The sequence below is a fragment of the Emydura macquarii genome, unplaced genomic scaffold, assembly GCF_026122565.2.
Source record: "Emydura macquarii macquarii isolate MOO-44397 ecotype Brisbane River unplaced genomic scaffold, CSIRO-AGI_Emac_v2 contig_67, whole genome shotgun sequence".
Taxonomy (NCBI): Eukaryota; Metazoa; Chordata; order Testudines; family Chelidae; genus Emydura; species Emydura macquarii.
The window spans coordinates 7,399,141-7,423,195 of record NW_027130204.1 but is presented as its reverse complement, the minus strand read 5'-3'; the positions used below and the strand labels follow the sequence as shown (position 1 = coordinate 7,423,195).

Here is a 24,055-nt window from a genome sequence, read left to right as displayed (position 1 = left end):
GTTAATACACAACACAGTTTGACTTTCAACATACTGTAGGCAACATGCAATTGGTTTGACTTCATGATCAAATGTACAGTTACCCTGCAGCCAAAAGGAATGGCAACAAAGGTCAGCAAATTGTTTCTACACATCGTACAAAGCATAAGTATTTCTGTCGTTTCTGTGTGCTCTCCAATAAATGTGTTGAGTACTGATAAGATAGTCAGTCTGTCTCCCCATATGTTTTTACTCTATACACAGGTATTCTTGTTTAGAGCCGGTCATTTTAAATGTTTTATAATTGATGTAAAAGACTTTCTGAACTGGCTTGTATTTATAAGAAGTGAGTACTTTACTGACCTAATTACATATAAGTTTATTCTACTAGTAATCTAATAGCCTAAATCTCTAGCTTTGTTAGATATGTAACAAAGAACTGCTCAATTTTTGAAAGTCCCAGGATATATGCATGTCACTTGTGAATTACAACTGGGATCTCACACTAACTGCATTTGTGTCTTATCTAAGTTTACTTGAGGGATTCCTCCTTCTGAAAATTAGCCTATGTAACAGCCAACCCATGGAATATCCAAGTCTTTCTGGGCCATGCATTTGTGGGAGTTCATTGCAGCTGAAAGGGCAAATATATCTTTGGTGTGGCATTGTGTATGCTTGTCTATCACAGCTCCTTTCCCAGGACCTCGCCAGTCTGACCTTCATTCACCAAACCATTTAAGCTTATGTTTAAGTACATGAGTAGTTGTGCTGGTCTGAGGCAGTGGTGTTGGAACAATTTGTATAGTGGAGGTACTGAAAGCTCTTTGACAAAAGTGTAAACGTTGTATCTGATGGAAACCATGTCAAGCCAGGGAGTGCTGATGCACCCCCAGCACCCCTCATTCCGGCACCTCTGCTTTGGGGTCTCTGTGGTACATCACCCTGCTCAGGAGTTAGAAGGTTTGGGGTTTTCTGGCCCTTTGTGAATGTAGTGGTTCACCACACAGCCAGCACTTGTAACTGTGGCACACTAGTTCACTGCCAAAGACTAACCGACAGACCATATTAGGAAAAACAAAGTGTGTGGGGATGGGGATGGGGTGGGTGTGACCCGTCCGTGCCTAGGGCAGCCACCTGAAAATGCCAAGGTCAGGGCAGGCTGTAAAAGGAGAGCAGGTTTTCTCAGCACTGGTGGGTAACACTGAAATTAGACTTCCCAACCAGCCACAAACAGGGCTTCTGATTCCCCGCATTGGTTATCAAGAAGCCAAAATAAAAATATACACAGCCCCCTTTACTGCATTTTGGTCTGTGGCTCCCAATCAGTCACTAGGTCCAGTAAAGAGATCAGTTATTTAAAACTCTATGCTCTTTACTAAAAAAGTTCCCTCTGACCCCAAAGGGTCAGCCACAGTACCAGATCAATATAAGTTTGGATCTTACCCAAAATACCATGCTGCCAGCCAATCCTTTAGTAACTAAAACTAAAGGTTTATTATAAAAAGGAAGAAACAACCTATAAGAAATGTTAAAGGATTAAAGCAATCAGATACATACAAATGATCTGAAAGTCCATATATATCAGGTTTCTAGAAGAATTGTGGAGTTTGCAGGCTTGTATAATCCCTCTGGTATACATCCAGTACCTGGATGGGTCTCAGTCCTTTGTTTCACAGCTTCAGTTCAGTTCAGTTGTAGATGAGTTGATCCAGAGGTACGTAGGTGGCTGAAGGCTGGTGATGACTGAAAACAAAATGGATCTCAGGCAGCTGCCTTTTATGTCCTTTGGTCTTTGCCAGGCTGCTTGTGGAATTTTGCAAGAATAAGATGGAGTCCAGAGTCACACATGAGTAAGTCCTGGTGACTCATCAGGTATATCCTTGGCTTCTCCTCCTAGGCCCATTGTACCTGTGAATTTCCTTAATGGGCCATTAAGCAGGCTAGTGCTGCAGCCATATCCATAACTTCTATTACACATATAACACATGAACATAAACATCATCATCTTACTTAGCACATTATAGCCTTTCTAATAGTACCTGACATGGCATATCTCATATGAATTATTATGATTTTGACATACTGATGTTAAACAATATAATAAATGCCCCCCCGACCCCCTCAAATCTAGCCAGCGTGACAGTGGGGAGGGGGGAAGGTATCACTTCTCTTTACCAGCTAGACTCAGGACTCTTTAACTCTCTCATAGATCCTATGTGATTCTAAGTAATTCTCCTTTAGCTCATATACCAAGGGTCTGTGATTTTGGAGCATCAGGATCTGAGATCTCTGCCTACTGTTACCATGAAGTTCCAAGTGGCCATGTTGGGCAATACAGAAACAAGAATTAAGTTCATGGGTAGCCATATATTCTTTATATAAAAACACCCCATATCAGTGGTACAGATATAAATCCATGTGATAGATTGATTTGAACATGCACTTTTGATGGCCTTATCTACACTCTGCTCATTAATTCATCTTCAGAAGGACTATTTCCGACACTAAATCTCAGAGCAGCTTCAAACATCCGCATTAAACAATAACAAAATAGCCTAGTACAACAATATTGCCTTCTTTCAACCCTGAGGCCTTGGTCCTGCTGTTAGCTCTACATAACTGAACCCTGCATTCACACAGAGTAGGGCAGGAGGCTCTGCACAGTGGAGCGCACTGCACAATCACATCCTTAATGTATCATTTTCCTTCCCCAGCCCTTGTCAGCTTACATTGATCTAAAGCCCAAAACAGTCAATATTCAACTCTGCACTACTGACAGGGGTAAAATATGCAAGACATTGAACCATCAGGGCTACATGTGGGAGTTTTACATCACTGCAAAGGGGGAATCCCAGATTTGCATTGGGGCATGCAGCATGTCCTTCTAGACCTGGAAAATTTTGCACTTATCATGACATTTTTATGTCTACAAGAGCTATGGTAAGTTATTTGATAGGATTTTTTTTAAATGTACATGTCACATTCTTTTCTCTCCTTCAACAGCCTGTTCAGTTGAACTTATGGTTAGTAAGGGTCAGATTGGGAACCCCTTACCCATGCTGAAACTCACTTCACTCTGCCTTACTGCACTCCTGGAAATAGGTATTTGGTACAGGATAGATATCAATGGCTTAGACTGGTGAGCAGTTATGGAATAACAACATAACTTCTACTTCTATCTAGTTCAGGGGCAATACTCATCTGAGTAACTGTTCAATGCTGGGAGTGACACATTCACAATTTGTCACTAAAGGAGGTTGGCTTTTCAGATAGAAGAATTAAACAAATTAGTCCCAGTAAAATGTTTTAGAACCATTTCTAAACTGCTTTATTCTGTTAAAAGTGAAGCATATGCATGATTGGTGTTTATGTGGGACGTACTCACTTGTGGTTTCACCATGGCTGAGTACTGTGGCCATCCCAAACTCATGCTGAGAAAGACTTTAAGCCACCGTGTGACACATACAACATGTAGGCAGGACTGTATGTGGCAAAAACTATACATGTAACAAAGGAGGGAATGTGCTTTTCTACAATAATTAGAATAATTTTATTTTCAAAAGGACACTCAAGGCTGTAATGCTTAGCACTTAAGTTATGCAGAGCTTTTCATCCCTCAGCATTCTATAAACATAAGCTAATCTTTACCAAACCCTGGGAGAAGGCAAGTAATGTGAACATTTTGCAGATGGAAAAAAGACAAGTGAAGTGATTTTCCCAATGCTAGGGAAGGAGTAATTGGCACTCTTGGGAACAGAACTTGACAATTGCCCTAGGGCAGGGGTGTCAAACTCATTTGCTATGGTGGGCCAGATTTGAGTTAAATGTACTACAAGTGGGCCATACATACCATACATTGAAATACTAGGCACTTTTGGAGCGCTATGTCTCATGCACACAGCGCTCCACGCGCTGCCACCAGAGTACACAGATCTCATGGCAGCACGCGACACTGCAACATCTCGTGGCATCGTACTCTATGGCAGCAGCGCATGCTGCCACGAGGGGCCGGAGTAAACAGGTTGGTGGGCTGTATCCAGCCCGCGGACCAGATATTTTACGCCCCTGCCCTTGGGTATGTCTACAATGCAAAAAAACAACCTTGCAGCACCAAGTTTCAGAGTCTGATTCAGCTGACCCAGACCAGCCCAGGGCTATGCTGTGAATCTGTTATTGCAGTGTAGACATACCCTTACTGTTTATGTCACCGTTGTCTGTTAGTGGCCTTACTCCGACTTCTATTGCAGTCAATAGTGGTTTTATTTGGTGGATCTCCCTGTTGGCCTGTGAGTTAATATTGCATTTTCAGAGAGGAGAACAATAATAAGGTTGGGCTGTTACAGTGCTTTTTATCTGTAGATCTCAAAGAGTTTTACAAAGTTTGGTAAACATTACTATCTGCATTTTACAAGTGGAGAAACTGAAGTACAGACAGCCTAAGGGTGTCTACACAGTAACTAGATACTTGCCGCTGGCCTGTGCCAGCTGACTCGGGGCTGGCAGGGCTCAGGCTGCAGGGCTGTTTCACTGCTGTGTAAACTTCCAGGCTCAGGTGGGAGCCCAAGCTCTGGGACCCTCCCACCTTGTAGGGTCCTAGAGCCCAGGCTCCAGCTGAGCCTGGAAGTCTACATAGCAATGAAACAGCCCTGTGAGCCCAAGTTGGATGGTATGGACCAGCTGTGGGTGTCTAGTAGCTGTGTAGACAGACCCTAAGTAGCTTGCCTGAGGTCACGCAACAGCATGGTGGAAGTTAGAAATAGAACCCAGGTTTCCTGACTCCCAGATGTATGTCCTCAGTCCACTGGATCACTCTGCCTGTATTGCCACATCATATTACATAACTGTGGAGAGGGAACTGAAAATAACTTCGCAGATGGATGAAAGCAGTAGGAAGAGGGGGAGAAGTGTATTAGGACTGGCTCTCTGTGCAGATGCTCGAGGTCTGTAGGGATGGAATTGGGTTTCCATATAGATCGTTGTGCTCCCTCTGGTTGCAGATGCCCCCTGGGCATAGCACAAACACCTTCCCAATCCATGGAGAATAGGATAGCAACTCTATACCTTCATAGGCAGGGCATGATCCTCCAAGGCTCTGCACCTTGTGTTGTTACTGACACCTATGCAAAGGGGGGCCAAAATTGTACCATATCAGAATCACAGGCAACAAGTTTTGGAAATACATTCTCCTTTACTGCAAGTTTCTGCATTACATACAATTTTCCTAGTGAAGGAGTTAGTCAAGGCTGGACTCACATTTTTCCTTCATGCTGTATTTGATTTATATTTGTTCAAGGAAATGGTAATGTGTAACAGTGACTTTGGAATTTAAACAGCAACCCACAAGGGATTTCCAAACTGCAGGCCAACTTCCAAATATGGGAGCATATAAGCAGCAGCAGAAGCAGTAGTGCAGGGAGCCATCCTTAGTACGACAGGAGGCAAAATTCAGAGCTTGCCAATACTTGGATATATGGACCACTATGACCTAGCTCAGAAAGGTGACTGCTGTAATGCATTAGTCAAAATAAGAGGATGAAATAAATATACTGCTGCAGCTGGAAAGGAAAATAGCATGGAGGTTTAATACTATTGGGACTAGCATTAGAGCAGCAAAATCAACGTTTCCCCACTATCACCCCAGTTTTAGTGTGTTAATGGTGCATGTACCCCAAGAGTTCAGATGCTGATACCGGCTCCAACCAAAGTATCCTAATCTATTGGGTCTGCAAACTTGCCTTGAGGTCTTAAGAGTTTCTCTTCTCATGTGGAAAAGAAAACTGGTGATACTAACATCCCTGGCCAGAAATTCTATCAGAACAGACTTTCTGATCCAGGCTGTATTAATCAATAGGCCCATGAGGTTTAGGTTTAGGTGTCTTGCAAACACTTGTTCAAGGGCTTAACAGAATTAGGGCCATAAGGCACAGCAACCTTCAGGGGCGCTGTTTTAGAAAAATAGCCAGGAAAGTGAAGGAGTAACAGCAGCAAAGAGTCCTAAGAAGCAGTGGGCTGATTAACATGTATTTAGCTAGTTTCAGCTATACCAGCCTTGTGGCCTTGAAAAGCAGTGGTAGCTCTGTGTCAGGCAGATGCAGCAGAATGGTGGAACATAGGCCAGTGGAGTATAGTCAGACAAAGCAAGCCCGCTCTGAGAGGAAAGGGCTGCAGAGTGGCAGCTGTTTTTAATGTGCCACTCGTGCTGTTTGCAAAAACAACCAACCAACTCTGGCACCCTTGTTGACTGCCTCCCAGGAAGGGGTTAAACCCTTTAACTGGGCTGAGAGGATAAACCCAGCCCATAGAAACTGCCTGCAGCTGTTGCCAATTAGGCTGCTGGGCTATGGAGCTAACAACTGTGCCCTCCTAAATTGAGAAGCCATAAAAAAGCAGACCTGGAATAGAAACCCTTTAGAAGAAGAAACAATCTCTATTTGTCTTTTCTGTTTGAGAGGGAATAGAGGTAGACATCTTCTGGTGTCAGGCCAGAGCCTTTCAGGATGAGATGTGGGACTTCCTGCTTAAAGGAACTGCAGTAGCTGTAAGTTGGACTGTTTTATCTTTGGGTTTCCCTTGGGATTGGTTTGAAGGAAGCTGTCCTATTTATATTTTGTTCTTAGGTGGACCAGGATAATAGAAGCTTATTTTGGGATGACTCTCCTTTGGACCGTGGTGTTTCCAAATCTAGGGTATGAGGCATTGGCCCTTTTATTGTGTTGAACTTGAATTAACTATTTTTTTTTTTAAAAGGGGATGTAAGATTGTTAATTTGTTGTTGCATAGGTGTAAATGTTTCTCCAGCAAGAGAACTTTTCTCTTTTACTATCTTAGTTTCCATCTAGCCCAGATTCAGAACAAAGATATAAGAGCTCTACATGCTAAAATAAGCAGGATTAAGAAATAGCCTGTGTCCTGGGTTTCTATCTTCTGACTTTGTCCTAGGACCAGGTTAGTTATCTTGATGTCAGGATATCACACTGTATATTACTGAATCACAGTGTTATTTCACAGCAAAATATACCAATGTGCTTATGTTTTAGAGGATTTGGAAGTGATTTTTCAGGATCTAGCAATATCCTACAGAGAGACTGATTGATTGCCAGACACTAGGGAAAACTGGGAATGTGTCCCATATCCTTTGGAAATAGTAGTATATGATCATAATGCATAGCTACAAGGAGGCTGATTTTAAAGTTGCATGGTAACCTTAATTCTGGCATGTCCTAACATTGAGTGCTTGAGTTTGCAATCTTAACATTCTTAAAGATAAGATTTTTGTGGAAGTAATTTATATAATGGTGGGTAGGTGCATCAAGATTTTCCTCCTCCGATTCCAGGGTTCTCTTGTTCACCTATCTCTTTGTGTCTATAGGTATTTGCTATGCTATCAAAAACAAAAGCAACTGATGATGTAGGCAAGAGGCAAATGGGAAGAAATTGTGGTGGTTTGCTCCTATCCACAGCCCAAGGGCTACTCAAGCTCCATGTACTCCCTCAAACCAAGCTCCTAATTCCAAAGTAGACAAGTGATTCAGCTGAAGTGTTCAGCTGCTAAATATTTAGTAGTGTTGACATTAAATTGTAGTCATTAAGTTTCAAAGCTAACTGTGTTAAATGGGCTGTTTGCATCTCTGTTAAAGCGATTGTTACTGTCCAGACTCCGTGAGAGAGTAATTTGGAAGACTTTTGTTAAAACCACAAGGGCTTGAAACATGGTGTATGATTCTCCACTGCCTTGCACCTTCCACCTCTGCAGAGTTTGATGTGAAACGCCCAAATCATAATCTGATAGTGTGGTAGTCTGATGCCCATTTTGCAAAGATGTAAATGACACTTCTCTTGCACCTTGTGTAGAGAATTGGAGCCTTAACTTTTTAAAACAAAACCTCTATGTTCTGCACAGAATGATGCCTCTGGAAGTGCTGGCATGACATTGATGGAACGGGATCCATTTGACCTGTGGCTGTAATGAAGACTGAAGGGCTTTTTTGTTGGGGGTGGGTTTTTGTTTTTTGTTTTTTAATTGTGTTCTGTATCATCCTCAGTTTCAGACAATGGTTGTAGAACAGGAGTAGAACAAATTGAGTGAAATACAGCACAGATGACGCTTCCTAGTCTCCCGGACTGTTAGTGTTAAGCTCAAGGTAATGAGTCCAGTCCCCTCTGCTGTCTTTTGCCTGCCTTTTATTCCAGGTGTCCGGTGGCTCTTGTGCAGTGGCTTATCTGTCTGATTGGAGTTCTATCAATTGTTGTACCTTTTGGAAAGCTTTATAACTCTGAGGCCTGATCTAAACACCAAGCTGGGTTGGTATAGCTATGGTGCCAAGCACTGTTGCTATGCTGACCTGACACTCGGTGTAACTATAGCTGTGTTGATGGAAGAATACTCAAGTAGGCAGAGTCCCCGCAGTGATGACTGAACCCCTTCTGTCACTGTAGTCTGTATCTCCATGATGGGGTTATGTCCACATAGTTATGTTGCTGTAGCTCTGGCCATCTCTACACTGCAAAATTAAGTCAACCTAATTTACGCTGGCATACAGCCACCACAGTAATTACATCACTTGATATTTTGATTGCATTATGACAGCGTCAGTTGCTAGGACACTGTATAAAGATACAGAAGTAGCTCTGCTGACTCACTAGACCAGCTGATCCTCATTAGTGCCAACAGAGGCATAAAAAGGATGTGAGCCTCTCTGAGGAGGCCCTGTAGAACCTGGGCCCTGGACTAGAGTCGGGGTTTTAATCCTGGTTCTGTTACTGACTTGCTGTGTGACTTCACTTCTCTCTCTGTTTCTTCTCAAACCCTTTGGCCCAGATCTTCAAAGGTATTTAGACTGAAACTCTTCAGGACAGGATCTGTGTCTGGTTGTGTATGTACAACATTCTCTTTGGAGTCTTCAAGTGCTGCTGTAATGTAACTAATAGGCTCAGAGAGGAGAGTATGTTTTGTTGTTTTAACAATTGAAGGCACACTCAGTGGCCGGGTGAATTTTGGCCACTGTGTGTGCACACTGTACCGAGAGAGCAGGATGTGGACAGTGTCCCTTCACAGGCATGTTTTTTAATTCAAATGCAAATGTAAGGGGACTGTGGGCCCCTCACTGACACTCAGTGGGGTTTTTGGTTGGCCTCTCCCAGTACCAATAGAGAGGGAAGGGTCAATGAGAAATCAGGACTCTGAGACTGACAGACCCCAGGACCAGTGGGGAGAGGCCAGTGCTCCTGCTCGTCCTGATTGACAGGGCAGACAGGCCAATGAGGGAGTCAGGAGGCCGGGGGTCCCGTCCTCTGTGAGCTGGAGCTGCTGGGCCAGAGCGTGGGGCCTTGCTCAGGAGAGAGCCATGGCAGCCAGAGCCAGAGAAGCAGCTCAGGAAGCCAAGCCAAGCTGCGCTGGGAGCAGAGCCAGAGCAGCAGCAGCCAGAACCAAAGGGGCCCGAGGGGCCACCCAGGGCGCTAAGCTGGAGGCAGAGCAGCAGCCATGCTGAGGCAGGCTGGAGCTGGAGCCAGGTGTGGTGAGCAGCTGGGGAGAGCCGGGGGGCCCTGGGTGGAGGGCCCAGCGCTGGGAGATGCCACCAGCCAAGAGGCTTCGCAGGCCAGACTGAGAGAGGGATTGCGACCCCAATGGGGGTGGGGTGACACTTGGGAAAAGGGCCCTAGCGACTGCGGGCGAGTGGCCACCGCCAGAGCACGTCTGACCTGCTGTATCCCTGTCGCACAGCCAGGGCCTGGGCAGGAGGCCTGGGACGTGTGAGGAATGGACTGAGTGTGCCTTACACCCCAGGGACGCAATGTGTGGGGTCCCCAGGCCCACGGGGCGACGTGAGGTGTTTTCCTTTAACCTTTCCCATTTTTTCCTTAGTTTCTAATTGGTGGCTGTTTAATAAATTGTTTTACTTTGAACTATATGCAGTGATCAGTGGGTCAGGGAGGCGTCCGGTGCAGAGAGAACACCTTGGAGTGGGAACATCCTAGCTCCTGTCCTAAGAAACCATGACAAGAAGGGGGTTTGAGCCCCCAGGGATCCTGGGCCCAGCTTTGTCAGGCTTACAGGGACTCTGCCACACAGGAGAGTGTGAGGGGGTCCTCAAGCTCAGGCAGGCCTCTGAGTAACTGGAGTAGGAGCAAGGACTCAGATCCTTTCCTGGCTCATACACTACCCCAGTGGAGCTGGAAAATGAAAGTTCCCCACAATAGTGGGACCATTCCTCTGCTTAAACAAACAGTGTTATACTGTGTATCTTTAACAGTCTCTGTTAGTAACCTCCCTTTCCCCATGTAAACCACTGGGGGGAAATAATTACACGTAATGGTAGCTGCTGTTGTTTTGACCTGTCCTAGATTTAAAGCTGCAGGGGAAAGCAATGAAACTAAACGGAAGCTGTAGCTTAAAAACTAAGATACAGGATGTGGCATTTTTGACCAGTTAAAGACCTTTGGATTAACACCTTCAATGAGTACACAAATCTGCATGTGCAGAGGCCAAGCAAGCTTTCCTGACTCTTTGCTTCAGCACAGAGAGCTCCAGGGTATGTGGCATGGTGGTCAGCTGGCACATTATATGGTTGGTTATGTTGCCTGCATTCATGCAGGCCACAACCTTTAAACATAACTGCAGCAACTAGTTTCAAGAAACAGGTACAAAACAATTTCTTGTGAAAAGCTCCAGATATATCTTTCTAGCCCCAGAAAGCAATTTGCCTTGCGCTTATCAGTAGTGCTCTAGCCCAGAATGGAAATGGAGGCTTCAGCACAGGTCAGGGGTTGTAGCCTCCTCTATACCAAGCTGGTGTAGCTGGGTCTAGGACCAGAAGAAAGCTTTGTGTTGATGAGATGAACTCCACCCTCAACTCACTCCTGGTCCCAGCTTGCAAAGCAGCAGTGGGGACAGGGCTGCAGTAACATACAAAGCATGTGAAAAATAATCAAACTTTCTGCACTATACAGATGTTTTTTTTATGGATCTCTTAAGTGCTTTATGAAGGGGGGTAACTGTTATCACCCCCATTATACAAATGGGAATACTGAGGCACAGAGAATTTAAATAACTTACTGAATGCAAGTCAGTGCAGAGAGCTGGGTACAGAATTGAGTCTCTTGACCCCTAATCTGATGCCCTATTGTCTAGACTACACTTGTGCCCCTTTATGTGGGAAAGAATGACATCAAGTCCTTGTCCCAGGCTTCCATCTACAGCGGAAGACCCCTGTGGAACTGAGCTCCACAGTATGCATGGCTACAGTATGGACACACTCCGATTTCTCAAATCCTGCCCATCAGAACCACATTGTTTCCACTGCAGCCAGTGCCTTCCATGAATGCAGAGGGGATAGGAGTTGCCCCCTGGTACAGACAGAGCACTGAAACTTCAGCCCTTAAGCAATTTTATATTTTCTGGTATAAAATGATCCTGCCTCAACAGAAGGATGAGCTAAATGTGGTGGTTTTTTTTTTTTTTTTTTTTTTTTTTTTTAAGCTGCTTATCTGTCAGGGCAACAAGACACCCTAGGGAGATACTGTGTGACATGAAAATAACTAATTATTATTTCCTGTTGCTGCTGTTCCCTTTTCCATATGTGATCAAGCTTTTCTTCTGCTCACTCGAATGCACTTGGGTAACTGTTAGTTTTTGTTATAGCTGAGATGAGAGCTTATAAACCAAAAGCTGTTTATACTTAATTAGTACTAGTATGTAAATAAATGACAAGATAAACCTGAAACATGACACCATGCCCTGCCCTAGGGAATATTTGTAAGGGGAGACTTTAAATAAAATGATCAGGAGAGGAAGGCTGCTGTCTCCTTTCCTAGTGACACCTTTTGTTCACCCACCCCAACCCTGCTAGAATTACATACATTCACCCCATGGATTTCTCCCGAGGGCTACTCCCTTAAGAAACTACTCTCCACCCACATAACAGCTTGAGACACAAAATTGCTGCTAGACAGCTTAGCACTGGTTGTTTTGTGGGTTTTTTGGTGTGGGGAAGGAGGGTTTTATTCCATCCATGGAGCAATAGAGAGTACAGAGTTTCTTTTAGCTACAGCAGCATGGTGTGTGCTTCAATTTTAAACTCCACATAGTTCATGCATCTACAGCACCAAGTCCACCAGGTACTTAGCTACCTTGAGCTTGCATAGGAAGCCAGTGCTCAAAGAGTGACTCTCTTGCTGCTTGCTAGGAAGTGTCAAAAATAAGATTACTAAGAGCATTTCCATACTTGATTATCAGCAGTAAGAGCCACATATGTCACTAACTAATATCAAGAGCTCTGCAGATGGGACATGCTTTCTGAGAGTTGAGATCATGGGGTTAACACACTCCTTCACCTCTGGAGACTTGTTCTATTGGTGTGAAGTGGGAATTACTCCACTAGCAGCAGTATGGGGATAAAAGAGAGAAGAACTTTGATTCATGAGTTCAAGTCTGATTCACATTGCATAAGTGAGCAAACTTCAACCTAGTGCCTGTTTTGTCCAAATCACAAAACCATCACAAGCTTTGTCCCGGAACAGTGCCTTTGACAATAAAGGCAGGGAGTGGGGAAGACTGAAAAATCCACACCCCTGAGAGTCAGCTATGCCAACCTATCCCCTGGTGTAGATCGTGCTAGGCCACTGGAAGAATTCTGTTGACTTAGATACCACCCCTTGGTCAGATGGATTCCTTATGCTGATGGGAGAACCCTTTTGTTGGTATAGGTAGTGTCTAGTGAAGTGCCACAGCTGCTCTGCTGTAGCAATTTAAGTGTAGACATACCCTTTGAAAGTCTCTGTTCAGGAAAGCCCAGGGATGGTAAGTGATGCTTAAAATCCAGAGTGATAGGTTATTAGCAGAGCTTTAGGAGCCTAGGACTGGAAAAACAGATGCAATGGCAGAACTCCATGGGGAATCCACAAACAAAATAGCAAAGGATGATGCAGGTCAAGGATTAAGGTGCATTGTCATAGAAGAGCTATGTCAGGCATCTTACCCAGCACCTGTCCACAATATCCCAGGCTTCATTCTGATGCAGAGAAATTCAGGCTATCAATTTACCACACACCCACAAAAGTTTTAGCTTTTTAAAAAAAAAAAAAAAATCAAAAAAAAAAATCAACTCTACGTTTAGCCTGAATAAGAAGAGGAAAAAAGTCAGCAGAGAAAGTCATTATGATACAATCATTGCTGTCCTACTGAGTGTGAAATAATGCACTGGCTCTGCAGAAGCACTCCAGGGAATTAGAAACGTGCAGCTGATACTGGGGGTGGGGGAATTGTGACCCCTTCCTCCAGATCCACACGGTATCTCAGTATGTGGATCTCCCTGCTCCTGAACAGAAGGGGATGGTGAGGGCTGATTGCCTTTCCACTGGACCTTACAGCTGGCTCTTTTTGGGTGAGGATTCACTGAGGGCATGTGCTCGGGTACTTCTTTACTTTGGCCCTGGGGTCCTCCTTTTTAGTCTCTGGTAGCATGGTACCAGTTGAGGAGATCTGGCCCTTTGTGTATAAACAAACTATGTGATGCCATTGCATGTATTTTCATGTACATTCAGAGCTCCAAGTATTTATGAAAATCTCTGTGCATGGTACCTGTTCTTTTTTGCATACAAATCTCCATATAACGTAGCAGGTCAGGTCTTCCTAATGCTTTAGATTTAGACATATCTATTGATTAGAGATTAAACTGATACAGGATAAATGTTTGATACTATATTTCCTTTGTTTACAAACCTATCCTATGTTTTTACTTACTAGGCAATCTAATAAGTAGCAAATACTCACTAGTTACCAAGCCTTTTTATGGGAATGTAGCAAATGCCATAGTGGATTAGTCCATCCAGTGTAGCATCCAGTCTCTGAAGCCTGGTGTATACACTTACCTGGTGATTCGACGGGAGTTACACAAGCTACCAGAGCAGCTTGCATAACTCCCGTCGACTGCTGTGCTTCCCTTCTGCGTGGCATCTTCACTACACTGCGCCGATGGGAAGACACAGCAAAATCACGTCCTCAAGAGGTGCAGCACTATGTTGGCTTCCTGTTCGATTGAGTGGGTCTACATTGACTGCTCAATCAATCCAGAAAGATGGATCTGAAGGTGGCAACTTTACTCCTATCAGTATAGACATACCCTGACAGTGGCAAGAACCTGCTTCTTCAGAGGAAAGTGCAAGACATTTCAGTTCTGGAATTACATATCAGAGGAGAAGCTGGTTTCTTCCTTACTTGTGAGTTAATGGGTGGTGCATGTAAACTTTTATATTCCACAATTGTATTTATTATCTAATGTAACCGATAATCTTGTTATCCATATAAATATCTAATTGTTTTAAAATCCTACTGTTCTGGCCTCAGTTCTGTCTTGTGGCCATGAGTTTCACAGGTAAACTATGCATAGCTTAAAAACAACTAAAATCTGTTTTAATGTTGATGCCTTTCATTTCCATTGACACTCTTCCTGCATTAAAGAGGCATGTCTGATTTACCATCTGTATACCAGTAATTATTTTCTGTATATCTACACCTTTTGTGACCTCTCTAAATGAGTCCTCATCTTTTCATCCTTTCTTCACACAAGTCTGTCTCTGATCACTTTGTCTCCTATTTCTGAAACCCTTTGTTTTGTTCCCTTTCTCTCAGGGCAGGTGGATCAGAATTCTGTATATTACATGTTTTCAGTATTACTTTCTGTCTTATTCTTTAAACATTCTAACATTTTGTTTGCCTTTGTCTGTTGCTGCCCTATGAACAGAGGTTGTCCTGAGCTCCCCATAATGATGCAGAGATCTGCTTCCTGAGTGGATAGCCAATTTAGAATCAGCAAAATGCATTACTTTACATTTGTCACTATTGCATTTCATCTGCCATTGTGTCACCCATTCACCCTAGGGCTTGTCTACGTGGGGTGGATGGCTTTTTGTTTGGTTTTTTTTTTTTTTGTTTTTTGTTTTGAATTCACCTTTTATTTAAAATAATTTTGCTTCCATACAACACATTTTTTCCCAAAATTTTTTTTTCTTGCAAATTGGCTACTCCACTTTGAAAGAGGAGTAAGTCTTTTTTGGGATGAGTTAGCCCCTAACCTCCCTGCCATCCACACACACAACCCTCTTGTGATGCTGGCAGGCCAGGTGCCAGTTCATGCCAACGCCACTGAACACTGACAAATGCATAGCTGGAAACCACTCTGTCTAGCCTGTGTTAGTATCTTTAAAATAGATATTAAATATAAGAATGTGTTCAGTGTTTAGACTTTATTAAAGGCCATCCCTTTGTAAACACCACTTTACGGGCATAATTCACATGGCAACACCAGTAATGAAGTTGGAGAGTCATTCGGTATTAGTCTGAATTACAGAGCTACTGAGCACGTACACCTCCCACTAAAGTCTGTGTGAGATGTAGGAAGTCAAGACTGACTACAAACACCTATCAGCATTAAACAAGCTTCTCCATTTTATGAGCAATATGTCCTAATATTTAGTGACAAAGTATTTATTTTTACCATGAATTCAAACACTTCTCTATTGGGTGACCACCTTCCTGGTATTTGAGTGTTCTCTTTATTTCCAAGTATATTTTAATTTTTTTCTACAAATAAGTCCTTATCTATATTAGCATTTTATATTTTTCCGAGTACAGTTCAGACATTAACTAGCTAATCCTCAGTCTCCCACCTTTTGGCTTAAGTCAGAGGTTCCCAAACTTGTATGCATACCACTGTTGCTACGCAGGCCACCTCCCGCTGGTACACATCCTCCTGCTGCTGGGGGGTTGGCCAGGAGCCACTCCAGCGCTGGCCCCTTCCCCAAGCAGCACGGTAGTCCGGCTGTTTTGCCCCCCCACCTCCTGGACGCAGAGCGGCTGGCCAGGACCTGCTCCAACATCAGCCCCGCCCCCACGCAGCACGGCGGCCGCTGCCCCTACAGGTGATGGCGTTTTATGTGGGTAGTATGCAACGTGGTAGTATTTGGGAACTGCTGGCTTAGGTGATTAAGCCTTTCTCCATTTTACAAATAATGAAACAGAGAGAGAGTAGAAGTTAAAATAAATGCAAACTAGCAATTCTTACTCTGTATCAGTAAATGGAAATTATCAAGTCATTTGAGTGCAATAGTAAATTGGGTTCTCTGGTATGAAAAAAGCTGCTTTTTTTTAACCATTTCCTTTTATTGGTATTTTTACAACGACTCAGTGTTTGCTATGCACACAATTGTGCACAGCACATCAGAATTTGGTTTGTATTATTATTTGTGCATTCTCAGCTGTGTTGGGAGCTGGTCACATGTAAGGGGAGCTTGTCCATTGTTAATGCTATTGGATCTCTTTTGTATAAATCTCTACTAGCTATATAATAAACAGTGTAGTCCAGCGGACAAGGGACTGAATAGGAGATGAAACCTGAGTTCTATTTCTAGTTGTGCCATTGACTCTTGGTGATCTTGGGTAGCTCTCATAGCTCCACTGGCTTCAGTAACGTATACCACCAGAGGTTCTGCCCGATTGAGTTCTATTAGTTTTGGGTGGGAGCCATGTGATATTACTGAGGTCTTGTTTAAACACAAGTTGTACTGTTTAACTGTACTGATATAGTTGAGGTGATAAAACCTGAGTATGGATAGTTACAACAATATAAATGTGCTTATGTTGGCATTGCTTATTCCATTTCCCATATAGCAATAAGCTATACCAAAGGTGCCTCTATGCTCGTATAACTGCGTCCACACAAGGGGTTGTACCAGTGTGCCTATATCTGTGAGAAGTCACACCCCTAACAGAGTTATAACAGTGGAAAAAACTGTGTAGGCCAGACCAAGTCTCCCATAGTTTTTGCCTAAAACTGACTTGGGCTGAGTTCTGAGGAAGTCTGGGCCAATTTTCCACAAACTTGGCCCGAGTTCTGTGTGTGTAAGGAAATCCCAAACTGAGGAGGTTCACTTCTGGCTTCATTCTGATTGTCTTCTACTACCCAAATTACCAGCTTTGTTCTGGTATGTTACTGTTTTGATTGCATAGGGTCTTTTAATCCACTACAAGTGTCAACTGTAATGGAAAGAGCAATATGAAGAGAGTAGCAATCTGAAGGGGGTAATGAATGCTATAAAACATTTGCTAATTTGTGTGGGAATACTGCAGTTGGAATGACTTTTGCTTGAAAGGTAAAGTGGAAAACATTTTTTTAAAGTTCTCATTTAATAAAAATGTTATCTAAACAAAATTTGCTTTAGGAATGAGAATACACTTAATATATATGGCTTATGTAATCAGAAAGGGTGAGCCACATATGTGTATTTGATTGCAGCTTCTTGATAAACAAGATGTAAGAAAAGGTTGACATATTTCCTGAGCAGTTGTCAGAAGATCACGAACTAACCTGAATGTAAATTGCCAAATTAGTTTGCATGGCTGGGTTGGAGTGCAGAAGCAGGGTTGGCTTTGCTGATTGTGTGGAAGGTGGAAATACATTTAATGCCTGGTCAGAAATGGAGTAGGCAAGTTTTAATTTTGTTGGCCTGCCTCCCCAGGGATGCTTCAAAATATGTTCACAATATTCTGCAAACAAATTCAGCTGAGGTACTCAGTAGAACTGGTCAAAATTAGAATGTCCTGTAGGAAATTTCAGTTTGTTTATTTTTGGTTCCAAAATCAGAATACAGTGCCAAAATATTGGGGGAAGGGTTTGTTTTTCAAAACAAAGTTCAAAAAAATTTCAGATTGGAAATATCAAAACATATCATTTAGATGTTTGTTTGAAATGAAACTTTTCTACATTTCTGAATGGAAATGTTTCATTTTGCTTTGTCAAACCAAATTTAAAAAAAAAAAACTTTAAACTTATTTTGACATAAATCTGTGTTCCCTTCCCTGAGCTGCCCCAGTGCCTCATGGGAATTGTAGTCTGACAGTTTCATGCCCCATTCTCCTCTATGGCAGTGTTTCTCAACCTTTTAAGAAGCAATTTTCACTCAATTTTCCATGGGATTTTATATTAACAGACTAATGTGAGCCATATGTTGGAAGAAGGGCTGAGTATGTAAGGCCATGATATGACAGATGTCAGATCTAGTGTGGGTAGGGTTACTACCTTTATACTTGAGTTGTGCACCTCTGGTGTATACCTGGGCTAGGGGTGATGTTGGCCAAAGCTAGGAGGCTTTGAGCGGCATGCCAATGCTGGGGAATATAAAGTGCCATGCCAATTTTTTTTGCCATAGATTTGAGAAGAGGGAAGAGAGAGACAGAGAAAGAGGGTGAGTGAGAGAGAGAGACAGGAAAAGAGGATAACTGGTCAAATCTGGGGCTGTCATAGAGCAGTGAAATTGACAAGTTTTCTGGGCACTGGGCTTTGAGCCAGGTAGGGGGGCTGCCACCTGGGCAAGTAGCAAGTGGCTGCTGCCTGGCTGCTAGCCTGGGAGGTAGGTGACTGCCACCCAATCCGAGCTGGGGCAGAGGAGGCTTCCGTGTTGGCTGGGATCCAGGGATGTGGGCAGGTGGCTGCTGCCCACCTTCAAGCTGGGGCGCTGGAGGCTGTCCCTCAGCTTGGAGCCAGGGCACGATTAGCTGCCACCCAGCTGCAAGTCCAGCTCACGAGGTGCAGGAGGCTACCACTGGGCTCCCACCTGGGAGCTGGGACCCAGCAGGAAGCGGGGGGCTGCTGTCTGCCTTCCCCAGAAGCTGGTGGCTGCCACCTGCCTCCCAGCTTGGAGCTGGGGCCTGACAGGAAGCAGGTGGCTGCCACCTGCCTCCCCCAAGAGCCGATGGCTGCCACTCACTTCCCAGCTGGGACCAGATGGGAAGTGGGTGGCTGCTGCCTGGCTTCCCCAGAAGTTGGCAGCTGCTGCCTGCCTCCCCTTCACTCTATGGTTTTTCCCCAGGTACCCCCTGCCTGTGTCTCTCATACCCCCAGGGATATGCGTACCACAGGTTGAGAAACTATGCTTTATGGGCTTGGCTTCCTGGTTGATTAAATTGCCCATGATGCTCCAGGGCTATGAGACTACTATGCTGCATCCAGAGCCAACCCAAAACTAATTATACAAATTTTGTGGGGGGTTTTTTGTGGAAAATTTGTGTTTTTCCAGAAACTACAGTTATCAAAATATTTTGATGGAAACTTCCCAACCAGCCTTAGTGTTCAAGCAGAGTTGTGTGAGGAAGCTTGTATCATTGTTGCCTGTACTGTATTGTACTGTGGATAGTGATCTTCAATTTCCAAGGCTGTCAATGTAGTCCTGAGCTCTCACTAGCACTGAATTCATGCTAAAACTTGGTTTTAAAAAAACTCTGCGTAGGGACACTGGTTTAGATAAACTAAGGTCTAGCACCAATTTTTAATCAAAACTCAAGTTGTTTTGGAGGCTATAAATCTCTTAATCTCTTTACCTCGGCTTCATTCTCCATTTGTCCCTCTCACTCTTTCTCCCTGCCATCACACTGTTCACTCTGCTGTGTTATACCTTCCTCTACACCACCCCCCCCCCCCCTCCCCAAACGCTGTGTCTGTCTTGTCTATTTAGACTGTAAGCTGTTGTGGAAGGGACCATCTACTACTGTGTTTGAACAGCACCTAGCACAATGGGGTCTCAATCTTGATTGGTTCTTGGGTATGACTGTAATAAACATGATTAATAACAGTAATACCACCAGTCGGTCTAACTTTGATTTTTCTGTGCAGCTGAGACCAATAGTGAATATACTAAAATACTATGGGAAGCTGTTCATGATGAGGCTGATTTTTAATAAGCAAAACAGGTATTAGGCTGACCAAATGGAAGCGGAACATGGAAATCTCATGAGACTATTATTTCTAGTTTTGATTTTTGTGGACTTGAGGTTTGCGTTAAACTTTGGGTGTAGTCCTGGCCACACTGAGTCAATAGCAAAATCCCATTGACTTTAACAGGGCTAGGATTTCTCCCCTAGCCTTTTTAGGTGCTCCTTTAACAGGAATAAGAACCTTCCTAAGAGTCAACTGTCTTCACTTTCACAAGAACTGAAATTCACAAAACTTATGGAAAAAAATGTGTGCACATATACTTAAACTCTGGCAACACAATTGAAATCAATGGTATTGTATAGGGAATGTGGGAGTGAAAGGCCTTGTTCATAAAACACACTATGAACATAAAAATATTACTTCATCTACTTAAAATGAAGCCTGACTCACTACAGTGGACAAATAACGCTTACAAAACATGTTCAGGCTACCAGGTCAGCTATGAATCTGAGCAAAAATGTCCGTCCAGAATAAAGTGCACAGTATCCACTGGCTTATGTCTTATGTATTGAAGTGATTATTGTAACAAATGGCACAAAGGCTGCAGCCTACCAGCATAAGGTATCTCTGCAAAAAGCAGTGGAATGGGAAGTTTTATTGAGGCTGTCATTTTTGTGATTTAAAAATCAAGAGAAAAATTCATCAAGTCATAAGGCTCTTGGAAGCATAAGATATTTTTTTTTTTTTTTTTTTTTTTCCACAGCTTCCCAAACAGCTCTGGTTACACAGGAGGATATTGGCCATGGTAACTCAGACTGGAATCTTCTAGTCACTCAGACAAGCCTCAGAGGCACAGTCAATGTTGTTTGGGATATTTCTATAAACATTTTGATAGCAAGGGGCAGAAATGCTATTAATGTCTTCCTGAGAGGCAGAACATGCCCTTGATCGGTTTAAAACCATTGCTATGAAGCGCTTCTACTGTTATGCCACTGCGGGCCATCTGCTAACAATTTAGAGGCTTGTCACTGTCCATAAAGTAGGGCTGTCAACTTTTCTCCAGTGAAACACCCCCACCTCCTCCGGCAATGCTATGAAAGAGAGCTGCCAAGGAATACAGCTATAATTAACTCTAGCTGCTCATCTCTGCTTTAGCTTCTTTGGAAGCAGCATTTGGCAACATCTTTCAAGGGTCAGCGTTCCATTAGCTTGTGGACGTGTCTAGTAGATGGGGCAGCACTAAATGTCTTTGATGTACCAAGTATGCCAGGCAGCACTCAGAAAGCTAGCAATATGAAAAGTTCTCCTGCTTCTTATGGTAGTGTGTAAGTGGCTACAGGAGGAGAGAGAAGTAGACAAGTAATTGTAAGTACTGTAATGTAATTTAGCAATGATTGCATCTGTTGGTGTAGCTGCAACAGTACAAACCCCGAGTGTAGGCAAGGAAAACAGCCATTTGCACTTTGCTCAATGATGGCCTAATCTCCACTGATTCAAATATCTGCTTCCTTTCTGTGTACCAGGGGTTTGCATCAATGTAACTACACCCAAGGCTGAAAGCAAAGTTAATTCTAAAACAGACAAGGCTAATGTGCACTGAGAACAGACCAGCACAGCTCCTTTGATTTCAGTAGTGGTGTAATGATGCAACGCGGGAGACCTTGATGCAAAGTCAAGTATTTGAAGAGCACAAACACTAATGTGGGAAAATGTGCTAGAATGTGACCTAGACAGATAGAATAGCTTTTTTTCAGTAAAAGGTACTTAATATTGTGCAAAGGTGTCTGAGAAGATTAGAGAAGATCTGCATAAGCAAGAAAGCCATTACAAAACTTCCTTTAAAAACATGATCTCCTTCGATTCTGGATTACTCAAATGGTCCTTAAGTATAATTCCTGGCTCCTTAGCAGGTGATCAAAACCAGCTCCTTTGATGGTGCTTGTAATATTGCTCTGGATCAATGCATTAGCTAGTGTGGCTTTTTGCAGGTCAATCTCTGAAACTTGTATCCTCCCTCTTGCAAATACCCAAACTTCTGGAGTCCAGTCTAAGAAAAAGAACAATACAAAGCACAGCCAGAACAGGTGCAGTCAGCTTTCTAATCATAGCCCCTTGCCTACCTGTCAGCTAATTACCCTTGAAAGGGTTCAGCTGAGGTGGTATTGGTCTAAGACAGGCCAGAGTGCCCTCCACAGAACTTCTAGTGCTCTTGCTGGCCTGTTAAAGAAAGGTGTTTTCTCTCTCTCCACAATGGAAGAGAATCCACAGTGCTCTGCTAATTACCAAGTAACTGAGGCTGTTCAGTCAGTTTCAAACTCATCTGTATCTCCTCAATTCAGGGCTTTCTCTGATGTTCGCAAGCAAAGTTGCCAGTTCGCAAGATTTTCTTAAAGCTCTGTTTCCTTCAGTCTTGTGACATGAGCATCTCGCCTTACTTTTTTAAAATGTAAGTTTCTTGCCTTCATAGTTGTGGAGAAATGTTGAAAATGTGACCCCTAAATGCTCAAAACTTAAGTGATGCAAAGCTTATTTTAAAAAAAAAAACTCATGATTTTTAAGTCAAGCCTTACTTTTTAGGGGCCTGACTTTTTTTTTGAACCCCTGGTATTGACACATACAAATGGCCTGTTCGGACCATGCTAAAATTTGCTTTGTGGCCTAAACCTATAACTAAGCCCTGGCCTACACTTACCTGGAGATTCGGCGGCAGTCGACAGGAGTTACGCAAACTACGCAGAGTAGCTTGCATAACTCTCATCGACTGCTCTGCTTCCCGTCTGCGTGCTGTCTACACTGCGCTGTGCCTGTTCCCGTCGACACAGCATTACGCTACTGGAGGGGGTGGTTTTCTAGTGTCGACTTCCTGATCGATTGAGCGGGTCTACACTGACCGCTCAATCGATCCAGAAAGATCGATCTGGCGGCAGCAAATTTGCCGCCCTCAATATAGACATGGCCTAAGAGTAAAGGGATGAAATTCAGCCAGAATTTTCAATTGCTTAACCTCAAACATTTCTGAACTCTGACAATGCCTACAAACTGTAAGAAGTACTTGAAAAACTCATTGCTTTAGTGACTTCGTATGCCTAAATGTAGCACTTAATAGGTAGCACCTCTATTATGTAGGTTGAATGGCAGGGATTGGTTTATTGTGTATATACAGCACCTAGCACAATGGGCCCCAATCCTGGTTAAGGACTCTGGGTGCTATGTTTACATTAATTACAATAATTAGTAGTGGATATAAATCATCACCTTTATTTCTATTAAATTGGGAGGGGAAGAAAAAGGGTTTCTTTTTTACTATGAGCAGTTTTCTGGAAACTTTAAAATTATGGGGGACACTGTCATTTGAACTGTTGGATCATTTGGTTATTTAAGGCAATCTATTATGTAAAAGCTGATATTAGACAATTTTTAAAGTGCTGTTCTACTTTCAGAAGTGACTGTAAAATGGCTTTGGAGGGCTTTTGTTTGTGTCTGAGTGTTCATCTCAGTCTGATCTGTTTACAAGTTAAAATGTTTGTTTTGACTGCTAGAGCTGTAAACTCTGATTAGAATGTGAAAACCAAGCTGAGTACTGTTTCTGGCTCGCTCATTGTCTGTAATGAGGAGCTCTTGTACCTTGGTGACGAATGTGGAATAAAAACCTACATAAAGCCATCTAAAACTGAACATCAGCAACAAAGAGGCTGTTGGTAACTTAAATCCCATACGACAATTGGATCAATGTACAGAGTGAAGATTATTGGAATGTTTAGAACTAGCAGCTTTAACAAAGGCTCTGTTCCATCCAGATGTATGCAGAGAATTAACTTAGTCTCCTAAATTACTTGTTACAGGTTTCAACCCAGTGTGTTGTAGGCATTATGTACTGGTCCTGGTCAGGATCACTGGATAGTGCAGCACCATTGCAGGACATGGTTACATAGTTATAGGTGATATCCTACATAACCACGTTTGTTAGCAACAGAAAATGAAAAGGAATCGAAAGTAGCAAGTCTGCAGAAGGCTAGTAAATAATAAAATTAACTTTGAAGGTGACTCAAGCATCTCAACTCCCATTGGCTTCAGAGGGAGCTGAAGACATTTCATATCTTGCAGGGTCAGAGCCTAAATGCCCAAGAAACAACCTGTGAAATTGTTTTTCTTAATTAGAAGTATGACCATCTATAGAAAACCTAATGGAAAATAAACCCAGTTTATAGTTCCCCTGGGTCTGCCTCTTTGCCATGCTTATCTGTAGAGACCTGCATTTCTTTTGTTGTGTTACTAGTTGGGCATACAAGTAGAAAGAGCATCCAAGCTTGAAAGCTGCATGTAAGAGAGCTCTTCCTTTTACTATCCCATCATTAGCTGCATAATCAGCACAT

At 43.1% G+C, this 24,055-nt stretch overlaps 1 long non-coding RNA gene across 1 annotated transcript in view; it reads left to right on the top strand.

Annotated features, from left to right (window-relative positions):
- The first annotated feature begins 6,398 nt into the window (after window positions 1-6,398).
- LOC137147268 (uncharacterized) overlaps window positions 6,399-24,055 on the top strand; it is a 37,118-nt gene continuing 19,461 nt past the window's right edge. The window contains exons 1-2 of the long non-coding RNA XR_010918173.1: window positions 6,399-6,517; window positions 6,597-6,665. This is a non-coding gene — a long non-coding RNA (uncharacterized lncRNA). The remainder of the gene's footprint in view (window positions 6,518-6,596; window positions 6,666-24,055) is intronic.